The 15811-nt window shown below is 36.8% G+C and overlaps 1 protein-coding gene across 5 annotated transcripts in view; it reads left to right on the plus strand.

Annotated features, from left to right (window-relative positions):
- The window catches only part of VPS13B (vacuolar protein sorting 13 homolog B), a 778894-nt gene that overhangs the window by 313088 nt on the left and 449995 nt on the right, over positions 1-15811 (plus strand). The window lies entirely within an intron of this gene.

Here is a 15811-nt window from a genome sequence, read left to right on the forward strand (position 1 = left end):
ATTACCTCTTACGTCTAAAGCACTGTAAGTACATAGTTAAAATAATAGAAGGCCTTTTAATTTGACTCCTTAAATAATACCAAGATAATAGTAAATGAAGACCTGATAACTGATGTAAATTTTAGTAGATAATGCCACAAATTAAACATATAAAACTTTAGCTTCTGACTGTGATGGAGGAACAGGGACTAGATTTATATTCCTGTTGTAAATAACTAATAAACTGGTCAAAATATATGGGAGAACAAAAAAAGTTTCTAGACATCGGACAGTAGGCAGTGCAGTACTGTGATCCCTCGTTAAAGGGAAGCAAATGAGTTGAGCCCTAGGATTATCCTGGCTTTTTGGCTGAAGGCACATTCCAGACCACAGAGCAGGGTGGGATGTATCAAGCTGAACTCAGCTGTCTTGCTAAATTGAGGTTTAGGGAAGCAAAGGGATTGAAGTATAAGGAGGCAGAGATGACTGAAAATTATGGGACAGAGTTTCAGAGAGAGAAAGCTATGCAGCAAATGAGCTTCAGAGATCAGTGATAGATTTCTCCTTGAGTATTTGCTGAATAGGATGAGACTCCACAGAGTTGGGCAAAGGATGACCAAGGATCTATGGTCTGAATGATTCCCAGAGCTCACACATGGCTAAAAGGCATTCAGGTTCCCACTGTGCTTAGTTCACAATTCCAGCTGACCATTCGGGTCACTCAGTGAAGACCCCAAAAAGATGACACCTCAGTATTGGAGCTAAACTTTCCATAGAGTAAAGCCTACCTAGACTCACCTTAAACACACTTTAAAAAAGCCTCTGAAGAAACCAAAACAGTGAGTGAGTTTACTGCTGGCCAAATGAAGCTCAGTGCTATTAAGAGGAATACAACAAGATCCAGATACGTAACAACTTAGAAGTCACAGTGTCAAGCATCCAACCCAAAACTATTAGAGATGCAAAGAAGCAGGCAACTTTGACAAGGAGGAAAACTAGCAATAGAAATAAACTGAGAAATGACAGATGATAGCATTAGCAGGTATATTAAATACTTGTACATTAAAACAGGTACTATAACTGTTCAGATGTTTGAGGAAAGATGAATACAATTTGGAGAGAAATAGAAGATATAAAAAGGAACCGTGCCCAACTCTAGAGATGAAAAATATAATATCTGATATCAGAAACTCACTGGGTGGAATTTGCAGTAAAGTAGAAGAATTTGCAGAAGAAGAAATACTAAACTTGAAGACATAGCAATAGAAACTTGCCAAATTGGAGCACAAAAAGAATAAAGGGGAAAAATGTACAGAGCTTTAGTGAACTGTCGGATGATAATTAAGGTAGTCACAGTAGATCTCACTAAAAGTTCATATTTGACTAGATACTTGAAGCAGGTGAGGGAGTGAGGCATGTAGATATCTGTAGAAAACTCATGTGGGATTATATGTATCTCTAGGAAATTGGATACATATAATCCCACATACCCCTTCACTTAATAACTAAGGAGACTGAGTCTTTAAGAGGTCAACTTACCCAAGGTTAGAAAATATATATATATATATATTTTTTTGCCATACGTGGGCCTTTCACTGTTGTGGCCTCTCCCGTTGCGGAGCAGCAGGCTCCAGACGCGCAGGCTCAGCCGCCATGGCTCACAGGCCCAGCCGCTCCGCGGCATGTGGGATCCTCCCGGACCAGACACGAACCCGTGCCCCCTGCATCGGCAGGCGGACTCTCGACCACTGCGCTACCAGGGAAGCCCCAGTTAGAAAATATTTAATGGTACTTTTTAAAAATGTAATTTCTAGGTTATAGTAGTCATTTTGTGATTATTAGCTGCCTCTTTCATTCCTTAATGGCATAACCAGCCCTAAAATGAGGTCTATGTAAAAATTCCTCTCTAAAACCTAATATATAACCAGCCAACTTCAGAGTATCTTTTTCTTTTTTTTTTTTTTTTTTGTCAAAGGAATTGTTCTAAATTTTCAGCCCGGTTCCATTGGACTAAGCTAGTTAAGAATTTTGTGTCAGAGCTACCAACGTGAATATACTGGGAAACAACTCACCTCTGTGATGAGCGTGGAGGCTCTGCCTAGCTTTAATCGGGTGTCACTTCAATGGTTCAGTTCCTGGCATAAACTCCAAAGGGAAACACTACTCCTGACATGTTTTTTCTTCCCTGATATGTCCTTAAATATATCCTGGAGTCATTCATGCTTCCAACAAAATTAAATTAAATATTTATTATGTTTCAGATATTTAAAGTTTTTGTCCAGCATATGGAAATTCTATTTTATTTAGTTCTCAAAGAGAATTAAATATGAAAAATCCTGAAATTTGAAAAGCACTTTGTTACTTTGTTTATGTTACAGATAGTGAAAGTTTTCAGACTTCCTTTTATTTTAAAGAATCTTTCTTTTGACAATGAACTTGGGCTATTATGTAGAATATTTCTAGTTATGTTTTTTTCCTGACCTGATTTCAAAATGTAGTATTTTTAAACTAAGCAATAATTTAACTGTAATTTTTAAGATTGTATTAAATTTGGCTGAAGGTATCAGAAAATCCTCAATAACAGTGATTTAAACAAGATTGAATTTTTTTGAAAATATGTGGAAATAATGTAATTTATCAAGGACTTGTATCCAAAATATATACGGGACTCTCAAAATTCAATAATTAGAAAACAGACAACCCATTAAAAAATTTAACAAAATTTTTGAACAAGTACTACACCAATAAAGTTATATGTATGGTAAATAAGCACAGAAAAAGATGCTCAACATCAGTAGTCACCAGGGAAATGCAAATCAAAACCACAATGAGCTACCACTACACACCCTCCAGAACAGACAAATTTAAGAAGACTGACCATACCCAACACTGGTGAGGAAATACAGCACCTAGAAGTGTCATATACAGCTGGTAGAACTGTAACATAACAAAGTCACTTAGAAAAACAGTTTGATAGTCTCTCAAAAAATTAAACATATATCTACTTATGATATCCTTTCAGTATTTACCTAAGAGAAATGAAAGCATGTGTCCATACAAAGACTTATACTTAAATGTTCATAGCGGCTTTTTTTAAAAAAAAAAAAAAAACAAGATTGAATTTTATGTCTCCCATGTGAAAGCTTTGAGTAGGCATCCAGAGGTGTTAAGGTTCTCTAAGATCAGGTACTTTCTTATTCCCCATGGGTGGCCTGTGTTGCCACACTTGCCTTATGGTCCACATGGATGCTTCAGCCATTTATCATATCTACATTTCAATGAGTGGGAAATGAGTAAAGAGGATGCTTTTATTTCTTTAAATATTGTACAGAAGTTGCACCCCTCACTTTTGCTTCACTTCTCTTGGCCAGAAATTTATCACATGATCATATGTAGCTATGCAGGGGTCTCAGGATGGTAGTCTCTATTCTTTAAGGCCACACACCTGGCCAAAACGTGTGGCTTTTAACTAAGAAAAAAGGGGAGAATAGATATTAGAGGTTATTTAGCTGTCTTTGCCACAACAACTTAAAATAGAATGTTACAAGCTGAGTTTTAGAAGAGAAATAGGAAATAAACATTTTTCTTTTAGTGGAGATACCAGAAGACATAGCTGGTAAAAGTATTTTCATGTCTGAGGTGTGGTTTGGGTTTTTCTCAATGAGAGATAACAGGTTTGGGAGTTATCACCGTATGGATTGTAGTCAAAGCCACAGAGTGCATGATCTCTCAAGGAGACCATGCACAGCAAGATGAGAAGAAAGCCCAAAATTAAATTCTGAGCAACTTTTCATTAAAGAGTAAGGAGTAGGAGCCAATGGAGAAGATTGAGAAGCTTCATTCTGAGAAGTAGGCAACAAAGGAACGTATTATATATATATATATGACACAAATGAAAAGTTTCAAAAAGAGGGTGTCTGACTGCATGATATGCTGTAAAGTCATCAAGAAAAATGAGGCTGAAAAACTTTAGTTGGCCAAGGTCAGTTGGCCAGAGGAGCTTTGGTTGTTAGGGGATGAATGGGAGTTGAGCATGTAGGGATAGCCTCTGTATACCATGCTTTCAGGAAATTGGACCCTGGAGAAACTTGGGTATGTCAGTAGTTACAGTGAAGCAAACAAGAGAGAAGAAAAAATTAGAGCAACAGTAAAGTTTGGAATAATTTATATACTGAGATCACAGGTCAGGTAGAATGTAAGATCTTATAAACAGATAAAAGATTTAACAGATAATTGCCACTTCCTCTGAGAAAGAGGTAAGAAGATAAAGTATATACCGTTATATGTCAGTTTAGTTAATTTTCTCTCCACAAACAAGCATTTATGCAGGATAAGTATTGTTATCTTTGCACTGTTACAGAGAATGTAAGAGATTAGGAAATGTATAATTTTTTCAAGTCAAGCTCCTTGTTTTTCACATACAAGGAATATGTTCCTTATACGAAAACAGGACATGACATTACACTTTACCTTCAGTTTTTTTTTTAATCAGTTTAATGTATTACTCCAAGTTTGAAATTTCTTCATCGTAAAAAAAAAATCATTCTATCCAAGGCAGTATAACTTGTAGGATGGTTTTAAGGAAGGAGATTTCCAAATTTTACTAGTAATATTTGCTCCTGAAGGCACTGATGTATTTTGGATTCTAACTTTTTAATAATTGTGGATTATAAGTAAAATGGGTCATACCAATATAGTTATCCATCTAAAAATGTTTAAGCAATCCTTAATTTGATTAAGCTTGAATGTTGAGCAGGTATGTTCCTAATTATAGTGTGGAAATAGTATTACTATACAAGAAATACACTTTTGTGGATTTATGTATATTAGAAGTTTGCTCACTTTAATCATGTAGCTTAGCATAAAATTCCATTCCTTTGTGATTAATTAGATATTTAGTTTCATTGGAAAATATTAAAGCATGAGAGTACACACTAATGCATAATATGTAATTGATTTTATTCTCTCAGGAGTAAAATATGGTTTAAAAAACATTTTCCCCTTATGGAATAGAGAAAGGTTTAAAATGCATTGAAGGGGACCTTCATGATGGCAGAGGAGTAAGACGTAGAGCTAACCTTCCTCCCCACAACTACATCCGAAATACATCTACATGTAAAACAACTCCTAAGAACACCTACTGAACGCTGGCAGAAGATTTCAGACTTCCCCAAAAGCAAGAAACTCCCCACGTACCTGGGAAGGGCAAAAGAAAAAAGAAAAAAAAAAAAGAGACAAAAGAATAGGGATGGGACATGCACCTCAGAGGGAGCTGTGAAGGAGGAGAAGTTTCCACACACTAGGAGGCCCCTTCACTGGTGGAGATGGGGAGGTGGGAGGGAGGGAAGCTTTGGAGCATGGAGGACAGCTCAGCAACAGGGGTGCAGAGGGCAAAGCGCACAGAGGATCAGAGCCAACCAGCACACACCAGCGCGAGAGTGTTGTCTGGTCACCTGCCGCGGCTCGGGCTTCGGCGGTTGGATCCCAGGGAGTGGACTGGCGTTGGCTGCATGAACACAGCCTGAAGGGGGCTAGTGCCCCACAGCTACCTGGGAGGGAGTCCGGGAAAAAGTCTGGAACTGCCTAAGAGGCAAGAGACCATCGTTTCGGGGTGCGTGAGGAGAGGGGATTCAGAGCACTGCCTAAACAAGCTCCAGAGATGGTGTGAGCTGCGGCTATCAGCGCGGACCCCAGGGACGGGCATGAGATGCTAAGGCTGCTGCTGCAGCCACCAAGAAGCCTGTGTGCCAGCACAGTCACTGTCCACACCTCCCTGTCTGGGAGACTGTGCAGCCTGCCACTGACAGGATCCCATGATATAAGGACAACTTCCCTGGAAGAACACACAGCGTGCCTCAGGCTGTTGCAACATCTTGCCGACCTCTGCCTCTGCAGGCTCGCCCCACATTCCGTACCCCTCCCTCCCCCTAGACTGAATGACTCAGAGCACCCTAATCAGTCGCTCCTTTAACCCCCTCCTGTCTGGGCGAAGAACAGATGCCAGAGGACGACGTATGCACAGTGGCAGGACCAAATCCAAAGGTGAACCCCAGGAACTGCAAACAAAGAAGAGAAAGGGAAATTTCTCCGAGCAGCCTCAGGAGCAGCAGGTTAAATCTCCACAATCAACTTGATGTACGCTGCATCTGTGGAATACCTGAATAGACAACGAATCATCCCAAAATTGAGGCAGTGGACTTTGGAGCAACTGTAGACTTGGGGTTTGCTTTCTGCATCTAATTTGTTTCTGGTTTTATACTTATCTTAATTTAGAATTTAGAAGTTATTATCATTGGTAGATTTGTTTATTGATTTGGTTGTTCTCTTTCTTTGTGTGATTTTGTCTGTATAGCTTTGCTTTTACCATTTGTCCTAGGGTTCTGTCAGTCATGTTCTGTTTTTTTTTTTAAGTATAGTTTTTAGTGCTTGTTATCATTGGTGGATTTGTTTTTTTGGTTTGGTTGTGCTATTCCTTCTTTCTTTTTATATTTTTTATTTTTAATAATATTTATTTTATATTTTAATAACTTTATTTTATTTCCTTCCTTTCTTTCTTTTTTTTTTCTCCCTTCTAAGCCATGTGGATGACAGGGTCTTAGTGCTCTGGCTGGGTGTCAGGTCTGAGCCTCTGAGGTGGGAGAGCAGAGTTCAGGACACCGGTCCACCAGAAACCTCCCCCCTCCACGTAATATCAAATGGCAAAAGCTCTCCCAGAGCGCTCCATCTCAACGCTAAGACCCAGCTCCACTCAGCAACCAACAAGCTACAGTACTGGACACCCTATGCCAAACAATTAGCAAGACAGGAACACAAACCCACCTATTAGAAGAGAGGCTGCCTAAAATCATACTAAGTTCACAGACACCCCAAAACACACCACCAGACGTGGTCCTGCCCACCAGAAATACAAGATCCAGCCTCATCCACCAGAACACAGGTACCAGTCCCCTCCACTAGGAAGCCCCCATAACCCACTGAACCAAACTTACCCACTGGGGCTGGCCACCAAAAACAGCAGGAACCACGAATCTGCAGACTGGGAAAAGGAGACCCCAAACACAGTAAGTTAAGCAAAATGACAACACACAGAAACACACAGCAGATGAAGGAGCAAGGTAAAAAGCCCACAGGATCAAACAAATGAAGAGGAAATAGGCAGTCGACCTGAAAAAGAATTCAGAGTAATGATAGTAAAGATGATCCAAAATCTTGGAAATAGAATGGAGAAAATACAAGAAACGATTAACAAAGACCTAGAAGAACTAAAGAGCAAACAAACAATGATGAACAACACAAGAAATGAAATTAAAAATTCTCTGGAAGGAATCAATAGAAGAATAACTGAGGCAGAAGAACAGATAGGTGACCTGGAAGACAAAATAGTGGAAATAACTACTGCAGAGCAGAATAAAGAAAAAAGAATGAAAAGAATAGAGGACCATCTCAGAGACCTCTGGGACAACATTAAATGCACCAACATTTGATTTGTAGGGGTCCCAGAAAAAGAAGAGAAAAAGAAAGGGAATGAGAAAATATTTGAAGAGATTATACTTGACAACTTATAATATGGGAAAAGAAATAGTCAATCAAGTCCAGAAAGTGCAGAGAGTCCTATACAGGATAAATCCAAGGAGAAACATGCCAAGACACATATTAATCAAACTATCAAAAATTAAATACAAAGAATAAATATTAAAAGCAGCAAGGGACATGCAACAAATAACATACAAGGGAATCCCCGTAAAGTTAAGAGCTGATCTTTCAGCAGAAACCCTGCAAACCAGAAGGGAGTGGCAGGACATATTTAAAGTGATGAAAGGGAAAAAACTACAGCCAAGATTACACTACCCAGCAAGGATCTCATTCAGATTCGACGGAAAAATTAAAACCTTTACACACAAGCAAATCTAAGAGAATTCAGCACCAACAAATCAGCTTTATAAAAAATCCTAAAGGAATTTCTCTAGGCAGGAAACACAAGAGAAGTAAGAGACCTACAATAACAAACCCCAAACAATTAAGAAAATGGTAATAGAAACGTACATATCGATAATTACCTTAAATGTAAATGGATTAAATGCTCCAACCAAAACACATAGACTGGCTGAATGGATACAAAAACAAGACCCGTATATATGCTGTCTACAACAGACCCACTTCAGGCCAAGGGACACATACAGACTGAAAGTGAGGGGATGGAAAAAGATATTCCATACAAATGGAAATCAAAAGAAAGCTGGAGTAGCAATTCTCATATCAGACAAAGTAGACTTTAAAACAGACTACTACAAGAGACAAAGAAGGACACTACATAATGATCAACAGATGAATCCAGAAAGAAGATATAACAATTGTAAATATTTATATACCCAACATAGGAGCATGACATCAATACATAAGTCAAATGCTAACAGCCATAAAAGGGAAAATCAGCAGTAACAGAATAATAGTAGGGGACTTTAACACCTCATTTACACCAATGGACAGATGATCCAAAATGAAAATAAATAAGGAAACACAAGCTTTAAATGATACGTTAAACAAGCTGTACTTAATTGATACTTATAGGATATTCCATCCAAAAACAACAGAATACACTTTCTTCTCAAGTGCTCATGGAACATTCTCCAGGATAGTTCATATCTTGGGTCACAAATCAAGCCTTGGTAAAATTAAGAAAATTGTAGTCGTATCAAGTATCTTTTCCTACCACAATTCTATGAGACTAGATATCAATTACAGGAAAAAATCTATAAAAAATACAAACACATGGAGACCAGACAATACACTACTAAATAACGAAGAGATCACTGAAGAAATCAAGAGGAAATCAAAAAAATACCTAGAAACAAATGAAATTGAAAATACAATGACTCAAAACCTATGGGATGCAGCATAAGCAGTTCTAAGAGGGAAGTTTATAGCAATACAATCCTACCTCAAGAAAGAAGAAAAATCTCTAATAAACAACCTAATCTTACACCTAAAGCAGCATTTAGAGAAGCAAGAACAAAAGCAATCAGAGAAGGAAACAGAAGGATGAACCAAAAAACCCCAATGTTAGTGAAAGGAAAGAAATCATAAAGATCAGATCAGAAATAAATGAAAAAGAAATGGAGGAAATGATAGCAAAGATCAATAAAACTAAAAGCTCGTTCTTCGAGAAGATAAACAAAATTAATAAACCATTAGCCAGACTCATCAAGAAAAAAATGGAGAAGACTCAATAAATTAGAAATGAAAAAGGAGAAGTAACAACTGACACTGCAGAAATACAAAGGATCATGAGAGATTACTACAAGCAGCTATATATGCCAATAAAATGGACAACCTGGAAGAAATGGACAAATTCTTAGAAAAGCACAACCTTCCGAGACTGAACCAGGAAGAAACAGAAAATATAAACAGACCAAACATGAGCACTGGAATAGAGACTGTGATTAAAAATCTTCCAACAAACAAAAGCCCTGGACCAGATGGCTTCACAGGTGAATTCTATCAAACATTTAGATAAGAGCTAGCACCTATCCTTCTGAAACTCTTCCAAAATATAGCAGAGGGAGGAACACTCCCAAACTCATTCTATGAGGCCACCATCACCCTGATACCAAAACCAGATAAAGATGTCACAAAGAAAGAAAACTACAGGCCAGTATCACTGATGAACATAGATGCAACAATCCACAACAAAATACTAGCAAACAGAATCCAACATCCATGATCAAGTGGGATTTATCCCAGGAAGGCAAGGATTCTTCACTATATGCAAATCAATGTGATAAACCATATTAACAAGTTGAAGGATAAAAACCATATGATAATCTTAGTAGATGCAGAAAAAGCTTTAGACAAAAGTCAACACCCATTCATGATAAAAACCCTCCAGAAAGTAGACATAGAGGGAACTTACCTCAACATGATAATGGCCATATATGACAAACCCACAGCCAACATTGTTCTCAGTGGTGAAAAACGAAACCATTTCCACTAATATCAGGAACAAAACAAGGTTGCCCACTCTCACCACTGTTATTCAACATAGTTTTGGAAGTTTTAGTGATCAGAGAATAAATTAAAAGGAATCCAAGTCGGAAAAGAAGAGGTAAAACTGTCACTGTTTGCAGGTGACATGATACTATACATAGGGAATCCTAAAGATGCTACCAGAAAACTCCTAGAGCTAATCAATGAATTTGGTAAAGTAGTAGGATATAAAATTAATGCACAGAAATCTTTTGCATTCCTGTACACTAATGATGAAAAGTCTGAAAGAGAAATTAAGGAAACACACCCATTCACCATTGCAACATGAAGAATAAAGTACCCAGGATTAAACCTACTTAAGCAGACAAAAGACCTTTATGCAGAAAACTATAAGACACTGCTGAACGAAATTAAAGATGATACAAATAGGTGGGGAATATACCATGTTTTTCTATTGGAAGAATCAACGTTGTGAAAATGACTATACTACCCAAAGAAATCTACAGATTGAGTGCAATCCCTATCCAACTACCAATGGCATTTTTCACAGAACTAGAACATAAAATTTCTCAATTTGTATAGAAACATAAAAGACCCCAAATAGCCAAAGCAATCTTGAGAAAGAAAAATGGTGCTGGAGCAATCAGGCTTCCTGACTTCAGACTATACTACAAAGCTACAGTAATCAAGACAGTATAGTACAGGCACAAAAACAAAATATAAATTAATGGAACAGGATAGAAAGCCCAGAGATAAACCCACGCACATATGGTCACCTTATCTTTGATGAAAGAGGCAAGAATATACAATGGAGAAAAGACAGCCTCTTCAGTAATTGGTGCTGGGAAAATTGGACAGCTACATGTAAAAAAATGAAATTACAGCACTCCTTAACACCATACACAAAAAATAAACTCAAAATGGATTAAAGACCTAAACATAAGGCCAGACACTATAAAACTCTTAGAGGAAAACTTAGGCAGAACACTCCGACATAAATCACAGCAAGATCCTTTTTGACCCACCTCCTAGAGAAATGGCAGTAAAAATAAAAACAGATGGGACCTAATGAAACTTAAAATCTTTTGCAAAGCAAAGGAAAACATAAGACGAAAAGACAACCCTCAGAATGGGAGAAAATATTTGTAAATGAAGTAACTGACTAACGATTAATCTCCAAAATTTACAAGCAGCTCATGCAGCTCAATATCAAAAAAAAAAAACAACCCAATCCGAAAATGGGCAGAAGACCTAAATAGACATTTCTCCAAAGAAGATATACAGATTTCCAACACACATATGAAAGGATGCTCAACATCACTAATCATTAGAGAAATGCAAATCCAAACTCCCACGAGGTATCACTTCACAGCAGTTAGAACGGCCATCATCAAAAAATGTACAAACAATAAATACTGGAGAGGGTCTGGAGAAAAGGGAACCCTCTTGCACTGTTGATGGGAATGTAAATTGAAACATCCACAATAGAGAACAGTATGGAGGTTCCTAAAAATGTAGAAATAGAACTACCATATGACCGAGCAATCCCACTACTGAGCATATACCCTTGAGAAAACCGTAATTCAGAAAGAGTCATGTACCACAGTGTTCATTGCAGCTCTATTTACAATAACCAGGACATGGAAGCAACCTAAGTATCCATCAACAGATGAATGGATAAAGAAGATGTGGCACATATATACAATGGAATATTACTCAGACATAAAAAAAAACGAAATTGAGTTATTTGTAGTGAGGTGGATGGACCTAGAGTCTGTCATACAGAGTGAAGTAATTCAGAAAGAGAAAAACAAATACTGTGTGGTAACACATATATATGGAATCTAAAAAAAAAAAAAATGGTTCTGAAGAACCTGGGGGCAGGACAGGAATAAAGACACAGACGTAGAGGATGCACTTGAGGACATGGCGAGGGGGAAGGTTAAGCTGGGACGAAGTGAGAGAGTGGCATGGACATATAAACACTACCAAATGTAAAATAGATAGCTAGTGGGAAGCAGCCGCATAGCACTGGGAGATCAGCTTGGTGCTTTGTGACCACCTAGAGGGGTGGGATAGGGCGGGTGGGAGGGAGACTCAAGAGGGAGGAGATATGGGGATATATGTATATGTATAACTGATTCACTTTGTTATAAAGCAGAAACTAAGACACCATTATAAAGCAATTATACTCCAATAAAGACGTAAAAAAAAACAAAAACAAGTACAGAGAATACAGACTATTTGAAAATAGTTCATCTTTAGAATATTAGTCTTCAAACTTTTTTCTCAGTACTTTCCTATCGGTAAAAAATTTCAATTAAGCATCCATAGTATATCATTTATTGATTTATGCATTAAATGTGTGTATCACTGTATTAATATAGAGCATGTAAGAAAATTTTAATTTTAAAATTTGTCTTATTATTCTGATAGAATTTTAATAATACATCAATAATATTGTAGTGAGAGTAATATTGTGCTTCATTTAAAAAATTTAATACTTTAATTATAACAAAGTATTAAACTTTAATTTAGTTTAATACTCTTATAATAACAACTTCAAGATTTAATTCTTAATTCAGTTTATTTCAATAATTAATTTTAATGGCTGACATAATTGAAAAGCCACCCCGCTGAGATTCATCGATCCGAGAGGGGAAATGGCATCATTGATGCACTCAGGACAATTATTTTTCATTCTCATCCATTTTGAAACTGTCTAGTACGTTTCCGTCTTTCTTATATAAATAAGGTATTCTTTCCATCTTTAATGGAAAGATGTTGCCTTTTTCTTTTAAATAAGTTAGTGGCATCTTTCTGTATTATTATTTTTTAGTTAGTGGTATCTTTAATTTGTACGTTTGGCCATGTGTGTTTTACAGGAATCTTTTAAAAGTATATATCCAAATTATGAGGATTAATTTAGTTAAAGGTATATAATATAATTTAGTTAAATGTAGATAACAAAATTTATAAATTTGATTAACTGTGTATATGTAAATTGTAATATGCCGCAGTTAACTGAAAATAAAGAGAGAAGGGCCCCTGCCAGTTCCTTCCTGTTATTGAACATCTACTCTTCCTTCAGTATATTTAATGTAGTATTATGTGTTTCCTTCTGACATGGGGAAGAGCCTCAGTGTTATTCTACTTTACTAAATATCAACTGTATGTCTTTCTCATTTTTAGATAAAAGTAAATATGAATAAATATTCTCATATTTGTCCCCTACAGCTCAATGGATGGTCTCGTAGTTTTGTGCACCACATATTTGGAGGACACTGCTATATTGGGATCCTATTATCTGGAAGTTTAGCATAACCTAGAGGAAGTCTGTCATATGGGGCCCAGATGGGAGGGTCACAGGGAGCCAAGTTGAACTGAGAAAAGTATTGGCTAGTGTAAAGTATTGGCTAATGTAGTTCAGGAAATCTTCTGGGGTGGAGAATAGATTAGAGGAGTAAAAACATCAATGGCATCTCCCAATATACAGGCTTAGGCAGAAAGGCACTGGGATAATGACCAGTAAATGTGGTAATGGAAGGAGTGAGAACCAGGTGAGCTAGGCAGAGCATGAAGGTGAATAGTTCTTGAGGAAGTAAGCCCCATGATACTCTTAAAGCATTTTATGGCACTTCGGAGCCTATGCAGGCTGTGTAATGATACTACAAGGACTGGGCAGTTGCAACTACTAACATTGCCTGGTTTTCTCCTAATAGGTGATTCCTTTACAAGAGAAGACACATTTCTAAATTAGAAAGGGCTCCCTGATAGCAAGAGACAAAAACTGTATTCAAATGATTTTAAATTAAAAAAAAGGGGGGGATATTTATTGATTCTGATAACCAAAATGGTAAGAAAGGCAAATGCAGTATAAATCTTTTCTTTGAAATGACTTAGAATCAGACTCCACACCATGAGAACTCTTGTCTTTTCATGTTGGCTTCTCTTTCTCTTACTGAACATATTTTTTCTTTGACCTAGCAGTGTACGTGGCTATGGTACCTCTGGACTCATGTACTTAACTCTCTCTGATCAAATAGATAGTGATCTGGTCCAGTATTTGTTGAAAAAATACTCGAAGTGGTTTTTGTTTGGCCTGTCATGGCTCATGTGCATACATCTTGGACAGTTCACTGTGACCAAGGAGGTTAGTCATTATGATTTTCCCAGTGGCAGCCAGGTTGGGCCATGTGTCCACTTCTGTGTTCAGGGGCATGAGATATGATACCAGAATATGTAGGGATAGCAGAAACATGGTTCCTGGGGATAATTTTTGAGAGTCAGCTATCCCAATTCATGTCTACTAATTTTTCATTTTATAGTTAGTCACAGCAGCTTTAAAACACAAAATGTTGATTATATAACACTTAGACTAACTCACATCCATGCATTTCTGTTTCTATAGGAATAAGGTAAATAAATTATGAAGGTGTTGCACACATGAGTGGAGGGCAGGGAGAAAAATTATTTAGAAGAGAAAGACATGGAATGTGTAATATTGCAGAATTTATGACAGGTTTTCATTTGTTTCTCAACCTAGAGTTTATTCAATTGGGGAAAAGGAATTAGGAGGTGTTTTGTTATATACAGTTTTGAAAATACAGTTCTGCTTTGCACAATTTATTAATTTTGCAACTTTGTTTCACTATAAACAATTTTTAAACAGATCATTAGTTATCATAACACAATCTAAAACCTGTCAGTTAATTTTAAAGTTCTTTGAGAACATATTGTGATGTTAATAAGTGCATAGAAAGGTTTTCAAATATAAAGTTCTTCTTTGGAAATAAGTAAGTTATTCTAGTTTTTACACAAACTGGCAAGAATTCAGCAAAAGTTCAACCAAATTGTTTTGTATGCAGTCTTCTCCCCCCCACCCCCCGCTCCCTTTTTGCAGTCAGAACAAGATTATAGTTTCCAGATGAAATTCTGAATGTCACATAGTGATGACATATATTTTCCTGGTTGGCTCGGCATGAGATGCAATTTTGCATGCCATGTCACGCTGACTTGCAGAATCCAAAAGCCATTATTTCCCAAGGGGCTTTCAGGAGTGATAGTATCAAATGTAGTTTGTATTTTGATGAAAAGTCTCGGGCATTATTGCAGTTTCTATGGCAAGTTGCTTAAAGGTTTATATATTATCCAAACTCCACAAATTTAAAAATAGAATTACTATGTAAAGGTCACTTTTTCTTCACGTTATTTAATTTTATATTGCCAACTAGAGTTGCCAAAAATCATGATCAGTGTAAAATATAGATCGAGAATTAGGAAGGTATAGTAGAAAAACCAGTGGATTAGTGACCAAAAAAACCAGTTTTTGACCCAGTTCCTCTCCCTTTTCAAGCTAACCTCAGACAGCCACATTTTTTATTCATTTATAAAATGGTAATAAGTATACCCAACTATCTCACAGATCTAAGTCTTGTTATAAGACTTAAATAAAGTAAGATATGTGAAAGTTCTATAAAGTGGTAAAATACAATTCAGATAAAAAGTAAAGAAGACATTTTTTTTATGTTTGCATTTTAAAAGGAAAGCTATAGGGTTCAAGCAAGGTGAAGCTTATTTTATCTATTAGTTTTTGACACTACAGTGTAATTTTATTTTTTCTTTATTTGATCTTAATCATCTTAAACCTGCCTTAAAACCCAGTATTTCCATTCATGCCTACATAATATTTATTTCACACTGATGATCGTTCTATTTTACATCTGTTTTAACTGGCTTGCTTTATTATACCAGTCTTTTATTTATTTTTTCTTCTTCTTCTTCTTTTTTTAAAGGTGTCTCACATTCAGTTGCCTAGACATCTCTGTGTATCTTACAGGCCCCTAAA

This window comes from Aethalodelphis obliquidens, unplaced genomic scaffold, assembly GCF_003676395.1.
Source record: "Aethalodelphis obliquidens isolate GAN/ISIS:26980383/991018 unplaced genomic scaffold, ASM367639v1 scaffold39, whole genome shotgun sequence".
NCBI classification, from domain to species: domain Eukaryota; kingdom Metazoa; phylum Chordata; class Mammalia; order Artiodactyla; family Delphinidae; genus Aethalodelphis; species Aethalodelphis obliquidens.